We start from the raw sequence: 11,699 nt of genomic DNA, 5'->3' as shown, positions 1-11,699 counted from the left end.
AAATCAAGCTAGTATTTCAAGCAGCAATAAGCTATAGAAGTCCACAGACTTATAAATTTAAAATAAAGAAATGCCTGGTTAGGCAAACATCTTCAAATGATAGGGCTGCTTCAGGACAGAGGTTAAATAGAACACATATGTCCACACAAGATAACACAGATGAGGGAGTTATCAGATTTCCAACTCTGAAAAATGGCTATAATAACAGTGATACTATTCCACATGCCCCAGAGATGTGTATGCACAAAAGTCTTTAAAGGTGGGAAAGTATTATTGTAGTTATACTACAGTCAGGTAAATTGAGTCATAAAGAGGTTAAATAAATGTTGCTCAGGGTTAAGCATGAAGTCAGTACAGAGCTTCAAACAAAGAAGAAATTCCCTGGATCATTGAGGTGAACACCAAGATTAAGCACACCAACTGCTGAACCCTTGCCAGGTCTATACAGGCCACTGGCTGCTAACTGTCCCCAGACCTCAGGCGTGAGGAGTTCACACTGTGGCTGGGAAGAGTGGGGCTCGAGGTGCTCGTAGGGAAGAGGCATGCTTGGTTCTTGCAATGTCCCAGAGTCTGTAAACATGCTCAGACCCTTCCAAGCACTGGAAGCTTTGGTGCTCATAGGTCCAGGCCCTGCATATGCATTTACAGTGAGCAGCTTGCACAGAAACTGTTGGGATCTTAAGAACCAGCGTGACGCAACAGCTTCCAGGTAGGCATGCTGCTGACATTCAACCTGTCCTAGGACAGGATAGAACAAGGAGCGCTTGTTTTTCTCAGGGAGTAACCTTTTTGCATTGAAATATATGTCAAATAATGATACGTTACAAACTTTCTGACCTTCTGAAGGATTGTTACACTTTTCCCTGACTTCAGCCAGAAGTACCTCAAGCTAAAAATATTTTAATTTGCCCCATTAAGCTTGTGTTGCTGTATTTTCTATCTTTTCCAGAAGGTTTAATTCCATTAGTCCCTCACTACCAGCAAACTATAAAGCTTCTCCATCCAATAAAATGAACACTTCATAATAAACAATCTTTTAATGTCCACCTCCATCATGGCACCTTCTGTCAAGCACTGATACATATTAAAAATGCACCCCATCCAAACTTCAGCTTAAAAAGGATTATGAGATGCAAAGTTTTGATCAAGGTGTGTATATGAATTTAAAATTTGCCTCATTCTGAAGTTTTGGGTTGAATTTTCTTTCCAATTAAATGTTAGTGACACCTTATTAAATGACACAATGTATCCCTGTTTGCATAAAAGACTAACCTGCTTACAGGGAAGCAGTTGTTCATTTAATTTTGGTATTACTGAGTGGTTTTATCCTGGGACCATGCAGATAGGAATACAAGGTCAGACCAGCTCTAAAACTCTAGCTGCTGTATTTAATTCTGCCTTGACTTGTTGACAGCAGCTGCTGATATGGATCTTTCACAAAGCTGACCCTTGTTTGCTGCCACTGCTGGGACGTTTCTATTGTAAGGGGATTCTCAGAGCCTAAACCAAAGGTCACAGTTGTTCAGTGCACTGTATCCAGTTCCCATAATTAAAAACATTTGTTAAACTCTTTGGTTAATGTACCTGTGTTTTTATTTGAGAACTCATTAAGTATTATAAACACCAAAAGACAATTTTAGAACTGCAGGGAAACTGCCTCGCTATGTAGATGTGTGGGAATCAGCTATAAAATGAAAGAAAATAATGAATAATTGTTCTCCAGGAATGAGATTCATGTAGCCAAGGCCCTGGCAATGACAGAAGAACTTGCCAAAGCCAGAAAGTTAACAATTGCTTAGTATGTTCTATCTTGTGAGGATAATTTCTTAGTTGAGTTTTCCGTATCTGGACAATAGACAGCAACAATTTGTTCATATCTGGTGATTTCTTTTGTAATATTCAAAAAGTACTCCTGGAGGTTAGAAATAACATAAAATGAAAAGAACTGACATTTTGTTGAGGTTCATAATATTTAGCTGCTTTTCAACCAAAATATGAGGGTGCTGGGAGTGATGGATGGGATCATGTACTTCTGTTCAGACCTCACTGTTCTGCTGGGGTCCTCAGGAGAGGAACACTGGCCAAGCAGTGAAAGTCCCTCAGAGTGTTTTTTGACAAGTCAGTAGAACCAAAAAGGGACTTACATTTCTAAAAGTGCTTTAACCTCCAAAGTCCCCCACTGAAATTGTCAACATCCCCGCTCAATTGCTGTGTAATCTTAAGCTGCCTAAATTAATTACCTAAGCTTGTAATGTTGGGCACATAGAGAGCTATTGGTGGTGAGCTGCTCAGGTCAGGACTGTATATCTTGTGTATAAGGATTTAGACCATTTCACCTGCAGGCTCTGTCACTATGCTTTCATTGTTCAGAAAGATCTCATGATTTTGCAGTTTAAGGGACCGGTGGGCAACACTGCAAAAGCCAGTGGCAGATGTGGGTTGCAGTCTTCGTGAATAACCAAAGCATTTTCTCTAAAGAAAAAAAGGAGCTGTCCCTTTGTTGTGTCATCTCAAAATAATCTGAGACCCAGTAATATGGGGAAGTGAAAGACATAACCACACATCCAAGTTAGGCAGCTGAAGAAGGAGCTGAGCTAGGAATCCGGCATGTCACAGGAATGCTCAAGGGGATGATGCTACTCTTCTCTTTGGATACCTGTTGAAACACCATGATCCAAGGATGCATTGCTATTTCTGATGGCTGAGTAAGCAGATAGAGCACTTTTTTTTCCTCTGGTCCTGGAAAATAACAGGTTTTAGTCCTACCTGTGTCCTCAGCACTTTCAATTAATTACTGTAAGTTGCAGCTTCTCCATGTTGTGGCTTCTGTAAAGCCCATTATTGGTACTTAATTGTTTTTACTGTATGGAAAATTCAGTCTCTATATTGGAGCTAACAATTTCTGGACACTTCAGGTCATTGTAATGCTGTCCCTCTTTGAGGAGTCAGACCTTAAGTATCTTTTCTTTTTTTTTTTAATAGTCTCAGTATAGAGTTAGGGTGGTTTAAATAACTGAGACCTGTTGATACAGGACAGGTGGCAAGTGGGCAGTTCCAAACTGATCAGTCATCTGCAAGCAACTTTTCTTCCTTTTGTTTTAAACTAACCATTAAACTCATGATAAATGCTGAATAATAGCTTTGCTGTGTGGAGTGTCCTAAGCATAGACTTGGGAATGTTTTGCTCTGATTATTAACTTTTCAGTAAGATCAAAAATAGAAGTTGTTACCTGTGATTAGTGGTTCTGTGGTACATAAAATATTTCACTTGGCAACTTTTCCAGTTTATGTGAAAACATACATGAAAGACCTGTCCGTGTGGCTAGAGAACTGTATATGCAATCGGAGTGGAGAGGTTCATATAAAATTGCTTCATGTTTCTGATTTTTTTTTCAATTGCTTTGCCAAATCCAAACAACTGAAACAGTCAGGCTGAGTACATGGAACATAGCAATGGAGATACTAAAGGAGAATTAAATTCTCTTTAGTCAGTATCCTGTATCTGGTAGTGCATATCAAACACTTAAGGTAGTGTTTAGAGATGTCTTGAGCTTGAGATTGCATTATTCAGAAATTTCCTGAAACTTCAGTGTTGACTTTTGAACTTTTCACCATTTTAATTTAGCTGGCATATAATTTTTATCAGGCTAAAAATGTGCAGAAAATGTAACCAGAAACCAGATTTGAAACAGTCAGATACACTTTTGGTAACCACTGTCTATGAACATTTGTGCAAGCAGAGTTTTACTGATGTGAAATTTCTTTGGAAAAGTAAATTTGGGGCCAGTAGCTGAAATTTATTTTCTGATTAACTGTAAATCCTTTAGGCAGAAAGCAATATGCTTCCTGCTTTTTCAACTCAATCTGTCTATAAAAAGCTGACCTTTCTCTGAAGCAGATTCCAGTATTCAACAGTGAGAAAAAAATTCCAAATAGAGATGTTGGAGTTATCTCTTGGTGACCATGTCAGGATTGCTTCTTGCCAGGTGCTCTTGGCTTGGACGGATCTTGCAGGCAGGTCCTTTCTTCATTCTGTGGCTCATTTGTGCATTGTCTACACTGCTGACAAGTAATGCAAAAATTCCTGCTGTGAATACAACAAAGCACAAAGCCCACTGAAATGTCCTCCTGAACCCCCTGAAGTATAAACACTGAGGAAACTTCTGGGATCTGGCCTCCATCAGTAAGAATCATGTACTGCAAAGTCATGCCATGTTGATTAGATGCCTAGCATACATTGCCAAGCATTAGGAATGTGAGAAAATAGAAGCCAGACTGTTAAAAAGCCCATATTGGAAGTATATATATGTCTTTAGGATGGCAATATCTGAATAGTATTTTGTCATCAATAATCCTATATGAATTCTTCTACTGCTAACAAGGATGTGCTTACAGCCTGCTTTGACGGAGCTTCTTAGAACTTCAATGCAAAGATTTGTGACAGTGTAGAGAGATGCCAAATCTGTACACAGTTAAATCCCACTAATACATGTTGTAGGTCTATGAAATTTTGCCCAGCAGTATTTACCGGAGTATTAGTGGAGCAGTGAACGATACATGTGTCTTCAATGGTTTCACAAAGTGTCGTGAAATGTTGTGTGCAAAATTGTTAGGAGAATTTCAGGAATCCATTTCATCTTTATGCCAGGGACATAAAGAAGGTAAAAATCAATATAAATTTGAACTCTTATGCAGGGAGAACATTTATGAATTGCTGTGTTTGAGTCAATAATAGAATACTCACTTGCATTTGGTTTGACAGGAAAGGGAGCAAAAAGAGTTCATCAGCTCAAATTCTTTTTTCTACTGTGTTATCCTGGCTATTAGTCATTTCCAATAAGTTTCAGTTTTGTCATACTGCAGCCTAAATTCTAACCTTGTTCTAGGTTTTGTTAAAACTTTAAGGTTTATTTTATCAAGTCAGGACAAAATCTTCTCAGTGAAGTCAGGAGCTGTTTGAACATCTAGAGATCAATTATTTTAGAAATAATTAGGAAACCAAGAATATAAACCTTGATGCCTAGCAAATGTGTACACAAATTTTTCACTGTAGTTTCCACTCCCTCGAGGAGTCTGTTCCATGCAGAACTGTGCTGTTCTATCTATCTCAGGGGTTTTCAGTTCCTCCACCTATCAAGTATTTGCTTTCAACAGCAAATCATTCTCCCATTATTACCTATGTGTTTTTCCTTCTGGGCCACAAGTTTATCTTGTATCATTTTGGATTCTTCCACTGAAAGCAAAGGGTGTTTCTCTGTAACCAGCCAAAGAATGCATCACCAGAACTGTAATTTTTATTCACTGAGAACAACCAGAGCTTAGAAAGAAGTGTAAAAGTAAGCAATCTTTACAATAGTTACAAGAGTATGAGCTGGAGTAGTCAGGAAGATAAATGGGTATGAATAGTTTATTAATGAAACAAGGCTCCTGGCAGAACTGGAAGTTGAGACATCAGAAAAGAAGGTCCTGGAGAGAAAGCTTAAGGAATAATTACTCATAACAATAGCCAATAAGGAATGAAAATTTCAGAGAATAAAAGTGTTGGACAGGCACAATTTTCATCAATAGTGCAAACAGGTAAGAAAATTTTCAAAATTACTTTTAGTAATTCGTGTGATTTTTCTCTCTGCATGGAAATGATGTCACATTCCGTTTAAACATAGCCTACTTCTCTGGGCTATGTTTAAAGAAAATATTGAAAAGGATGGTTATTGTGAATTAGTAAAAAAGAGTAGTGATCAGCTTCTCAGTTATAACCATATATAAATCAACTTTGATACTGATGGCACTTACCATTTATCAGTGGTAAAGGAGATATTAGGTCCACTGTGTTTTATACGCGACATTTGTAAAATGACATCACAGCAAAATGTAATCACAAAAGCTACCCTCTCCAGAGAAGTAAAAAATTAATTTGTCAATAAGAATTGTGAATTGTGCTTGGATAATAAGGTCATCAGCCCTTCTCAATACACTGCAGGTATCATACTGAAGCTTGAGCAAATTCTGCATTAAGACCAGGGAACTCCTACAGCACAATGAAAATCCAAGTTAATTATTGTGCTGCTCACCAAAGCCATTTCTGTACCCTCCCACTCCTTCTCTCCTCAGGTCTCAACATTCATCATCTCTCTTTCACATTTCTGCATTCTCTCTCCTCCCTTTTTTCCTTCATCATACACTTCTGCCCTGTGATGTACATGGGTGAGAGGGATTTATGTGAATTAATTTCTTAAATAACTTTCCTCATAAGTGCTATTTGTCCTCCCAGTGATTCCTCTTGGCAGGTGGGTTTGTGTATAGAGGATATCAAGTAATTCCATTTGGATTCTGCTGGAGCTGAGACCTCTGCCTTTTCTAAGCTTTTTCTTCTGTGGAGGAATCTGGAAAGGCATTTGGCATTTACAAAACAAACAAACAAACAAACAAACAAAGCTCTCCAAAACCAGAAGAAAATTGCTCTAACTTTTCTTAGCAGGAAAATCATTTATGGTGATATTATGAAAAAGTGCTTGTAAATCAAGCTTGTTAAAAAAATTGCAAAGTCATTCCTGTTTATTAGTTCCTTTGAAGGAATCCAGTTGCATAGAAGTGACTATTCTGAAGGGTTTATGAAAAGTCTAACTTCCATGTGAGGTTTTAAAGCCCCTTAAGTTGCCAATGGAAGAAAAATTATTTTCAGTCACACAAAGCAGTCCAACGGAATAGACTCTAAAAAGATAACAACATGTATTTGACATACACATGCATTTCTACTATAATTTGCTTTCTAACTTTTTTTTTTTAAAGGAAAAAAAGAAAAAGAGAGCCATGATTTTGTTTTTGTAACAAAAAGTGCTAATTAACAGTATCTATCTGCCCTCTTCTTTCCCTTGTTCCATTTCCTTAATCAAAGCACAACCAAGCTACAATAAGATAGTTCAGCAGTCAGATATGGTTGTGTGCATGCCTCAACACATACTTGTCTGGTAACACAAAGATTGCAGCTGTGATTGCTGCTGCTGCAGAAATTGGCACAGATGATTCCTAAAATGCTTCTAATGTATTTTAGGCACCTTTAAAAATAAACCAAAGGAGGAAGAGTGCAGGGGAATAGGAGAAGCAGAGGCAAAGAATATAAATAATCCTGTTGGCATTGAAAAAAAAAAAAGAATCTTGAAAGAAGGCAGAGATGCTCTAAAGACAAGAATTGTTGATACAGAAAATGCAGCTTAAAGAAGTGTCTATGACCAATGTGCTCTCTTTTTGCTCTGTACTCATAGACCATCCATTAATGGTGATGCTCAGCTCCAGGCCCATTGCCATGGCTAGGATCCAGTTTCTAGATCCATTAGCATTCCTTACCTCTTGAAGCTTCTTTAGATCAGCCACTGTTCATGATAAGGAAATTACACATTAATTTGCTCAATAGAATTTAAAATGAGACACATCAAGATTGCCCTTGGCAACAGACATGAACTGATCGATGCTAACTGTTCCCTAATTTCATTTATTGTTCAATGTTGTTCCACTTTGTCTTGCAATCCATGGTATTCATAACTAAAAATAACAGAAAATCACAACCTCTCAGGCATTTCTAATACAAACAAAGCTCTAGGGTGTAATGGATCTACAAGCTAATTTAGAGGTTAACATGTTGCAAAACAGCTTATAGGAAGAGATTCATGGCTGATGTTTAAGTAACTAAGGTGATGTGGGCAAATCACTGTCACTGTTTCACATCTATTTAGCAGATATGACTGAATGACTGAATGGTTGACCCAGGTACTCAAAGGAGTACTGTGGGTTTACATTTATTCAGTGTTGGCACTAAATACTCTAACTTGTGGTGTGGGCAGCTTGGCTTTATTTAATGAACTACCACTGTGAGTAGCTTAGATAAAAACAGGTCTGTAATGTTATGTCCCAGGAAGACACAGACGTACTGTGCTGGTATGTGAGAACAATGTTCCTCCTCAGACCTGGTAGCCTCCTGAGATCTCCTTCTGCTCAAGTTAGAGCCTGGTAAAAACACCAAAGCAAAACCCTACAAGAAAGCCAAAGCCCCACATACCTGTATTCCCTGTTGCCTTAAAACTCCCGTGAGTCATTTTCTGTGGCATCTGGTGGCCATCTCTAGTGAAGAGAGAAGACAAAGCCCTTCCACAAGTAGCTACTGGCTTTTGAAAAGTCATTTTGTGCTCTACCTGCCAGCTGCAAGGTACATCTGGGGTTAAGGATTTCAAATCTCATATCCTTCTCGTCTTCTTGACAACAGCAGTGTTACCACTAATTAAAGATAATTCTAGAAATCTCCTCAGGCAGCCATGGCCAGTTGATGAGGTTTGACGGTCTGGACTTTTACCCCCTTTTTTCCCTGCTCTGTTTAAATGTCCTGCGCTCTGCATCCACCGTGCTGGTGATGCCCAAGGTGCAATGCACAGAGGCGCAAGATCTAACATGCTGCCAGCAAGGCCCAGAAGAGGAGCTGTCAAGCCTGCTTCTAAAAATGAAGGGTGATGGGAGGTAGGTTCATGAATGATTTTATGTAGAATAAGACAGCTCATTCTCTTTCTCAGTGAATTGTGGACAGCTATTAAGCTGCAGTATATTGGTCTTTAATTAGCAGGAAGAAGAACATGTTTGGAGTGTAGGAAAGAATGGAACAGAAAAAAGAAAGTCTAACTAAGTTTTTCTCAATAACTTTTTCCCCTTAGAAAATCCCCAGAAGGATCATGGTGCTAATTTAAATATCTAGTACACTCTAGCTGGTGCCCCCTGTGAATGGAAAGAAGTTGCTTTTAGAAAGCTTTATTCAATGGAGATGTGTTTATATTTTGCATTTTAAAACTGTACTTCCATGTTAGTAATAAAACCACCTTTTTTTTGCCTAAGATCATTTTGGAAAGCATCCCTGCTGGGTCCCTCGCAGGCTGCCTACTCCTCTCATGTATAAAGTTCATACCTTTTGTGAAGGCAGTTTTAAATTCTGACAGACTGGCCTCCAAGCTGGCACTCTGAACACTGGTGACCAACATGGGAACTAGCACTTTCCCAGCCGTCTGTGCAGAGCTGGTTTGAGCAGCCCCTTCTGGGACACACCAGCCGTGTTTCCAGACATCCTGTTGGAGTGCCACCTTTCAGGATGCCTAGGGACTACCCGGCTGCTCCACACCAGGAGGACTTCGCTCAAAATAAAAATGACAACAATGCATTCTTTCCCACCTGGAGCTGCACATAGCAGTGATCATGCCATTTCCTGCTCAGAAAAGCTCCGTTAGGAGTTTTTAATAAAATTAAACATTTAAAATGTTCAAACTGGATGTGATTTGTCTTTTGGCCATCTGGAACCACAACCTGTCCAGATTAGATGCATGTATCCAGAGCATTCTTACTTCTGCCATTGGCTCTGTGCTGCCTTGCTGATCCCAATGAGATTTACCATACACATGGGCTGTTGCTTTTGTCTTTTTTTAACTCACCCCCTTCCTTTCTGCACAACTCTCTATGGCTGAACCTTATAGACCTTTTCATTTGGTTCTCTCTTGACACACTGTATAACAGCTGCCCAGTCTCTTGTCCCTGCCTTTAAAACATTGCTGCTTTAGCTGCATTGACCCACATATATGTATGCTCACCTTTAACAATTTTGCCACCATTATTTATAAAGTACCATTACAATTTATGCACTGCTGTTGCAGCTATGCTTTCTGATGGAACTAATGCCTTCAACGCAAATTTGCAAGTAGTGGGGTGAACGGGCTTTCGATGTAGAAATCTGTGTGGATTGTCCAATGACTATTAAAGAGTAACTTGTCCATTTGTCCCCTCTGTGTGGCACAAAAGTCTCCTAGGATCTACCTAAATTTTCATTTTCACAAAACCACGATACATTGCTTACTCTGTGAAACCAGGGTGTTGTCAAATTAGGTTGAAATTGTCCTCTAAAATGTGAAATTGGTATGGGACTCACACTGGCCTTGTCAGGTTGAGGTCTTCCCTTGAGCTTAACTACAACAGGGCACGGTTTAGTAGTCAGATATATGCCCAAATCAGTGTCAGTTCTGTATTATCTACACAAAAAAAATCCTCTTGTTTTGTTTTGCAGAATTTAATAAATCATTCATCTGGATGCCAGAAGAAGAGCAGAAGCAGGAATCCAACCTTAAACATCTGTTTTCTTGCTTTGAGGTGAAAAGGAAGGAGAGTTCTTAGTGGTCAGTCTCTTCAAAAACTTAAACATTGACACTCAGCTCCCCTTTATCATATGCTTTATGCTTTTTAAAGTTTAATTTGTTTGCTAATTTGCACCTTCCACAAATCTTCCATTCTTCTCTACTGTTCAAAAAAATAAACTTCACCCCAGAAATGCTGCATTCAGCATAGAGTAGCTATGAACATTTCTTCTTTAGATTTCACAATATGTTATTGAAGTTGTCTTTGAAACTTACCTCTAAATGAGTTCTCTCATGGGGTTTTGTAGCAATAACAAACACTTTACCTGACGGTCTTTATCCTTCAAATGTCTTTGAATTTCTATTTCTCCAGAAAACCTTGTACTGATAATTTAGTAGAAGCTACCACTGTAAACCAATAATATTCTGTGTCTTTTTTTTTTCCCCACAAAATGTAGCAGCATCAAAAGCTAAGTGCAGACAGTCCTACACATTTAATCTGAAACTTCAGTAGACCATATTTCTAGATGGTGTGTGTTTCTTCTACAGATCTTGCAGTAAGTACTATGCTGCCAATGTTTCCATTAAAGATCTGCTGGGATTTGGCAATAGCTACATTAAAAAACTGCTGAAGGGTCTCTGAGAGACAGTCCATCCCTCAAGAAAAGATTAACTATACATGTTATCATTGCTGACAGATGGCTGTCTAGCATATTGCTAAAGACCTCAGTGGAGACTCTCAAAACAAAGTATTCAACACTGTTTTTCTTAACTTTTCACAGTTTAGATTTTCAACTTCATTCTTTCTTGCCACAGTTTATTCTATGGACATAGAACATACCTTCTCACCTTTTTACAATAGCCTGTCATACTTGAAGGTTTTTATCATGCCCGCCCTAAGTCTTCTAAGAGGAAAGAAATTTCAGATCTTTCAATCATTCCGCATAGATCATGTTTTCTAAACTTCTGGTCATTTGCATTGCTTTCCTTTAGACTGCCCACTTCTCACCATGCTGTACCCACACCTGGGCACGAGATTCCAGCTCGGGTCTTCTCCTCTGCCAGATGGAGCAGAAAGAATCCATTCACATGTCTTGCCAGGTATACTTCTGTGTGATGATTACCTTCTTCACAACAATGTTATATGTGGCTTGTGGTTCGATGCAGCTCTCTTTCACCCCTTGCCTATAGATTCTTTTCTAAGGGACTGATGTTCCTCATCCTTTTCTTCATCTGATAGTTTTTACTTAAGCACAGCTCTTTTCACTTCTCTGCAGTGAACTGTATCCCATTTTTTCTAAAATACAGTCATGACCCTTTTGAATTCTAATGCTGTTTTCCAACCAACATGTAGTCCTCCCCCACTAGGTAGCACCTGTAAATTTCTAATAATGATGCTTCTTATTCCATTAACCAGATTGTTAACAAAATCCCCTGCATTCAAAGCAGTCTTCCATTTTTGCACAGAATTAGTGGCAAATACTTCCTGAGCATAGTGATCCAGCCTGTTGTTTGCCCTTTCTGTGGTCCAGAGCAGTGTGGACC

The 11,699-nt window shown here is 38.8% G+C and overlaps 1 long non-coding RNA gene across 1 annotated transcript; it reads left to right on the top strand.

Annotated features, from left to right (window-relative positions):
- The first annotated feature begins 5,189 nt into the window (after positions 1–5,189).
- On the top strand, positions 5,190–11,255 carry LOC138689901 (uncharacterized). The gene is made up of 3 exons (XR_011328695.1): positions 5,190–5,577; positions 10,088–10,170; positions 11,148–11,255. It is a non-coding gene; the product is annotated as an uncharacterized lncRNA (long non-coding RNA).
- The last annotated feature ends 444 nt before the right edge of the window (positions 11,256–11,699 follow it).

The sequence above is a fragment of the Haliaeetus albicilla genome, chromosome 18 (genome assembly GCF_947461875.1).
Source record: "Haliaeetus albicilla chromosome 18, bHalAlb1.1, whole genome shotgun sequence".
Lineage (NCBI taxonomy): Eukaryota > Metazoa > Chordata > Aves > Accipitriformes > Accipitridae > Haliaeetus > Haliaeetus albicilla.
The sequence above is the reverse complement of the archived record's forward strand: the minus strand, read 5'-3'. Positions and strand labels throughout refer to the sequence as shown.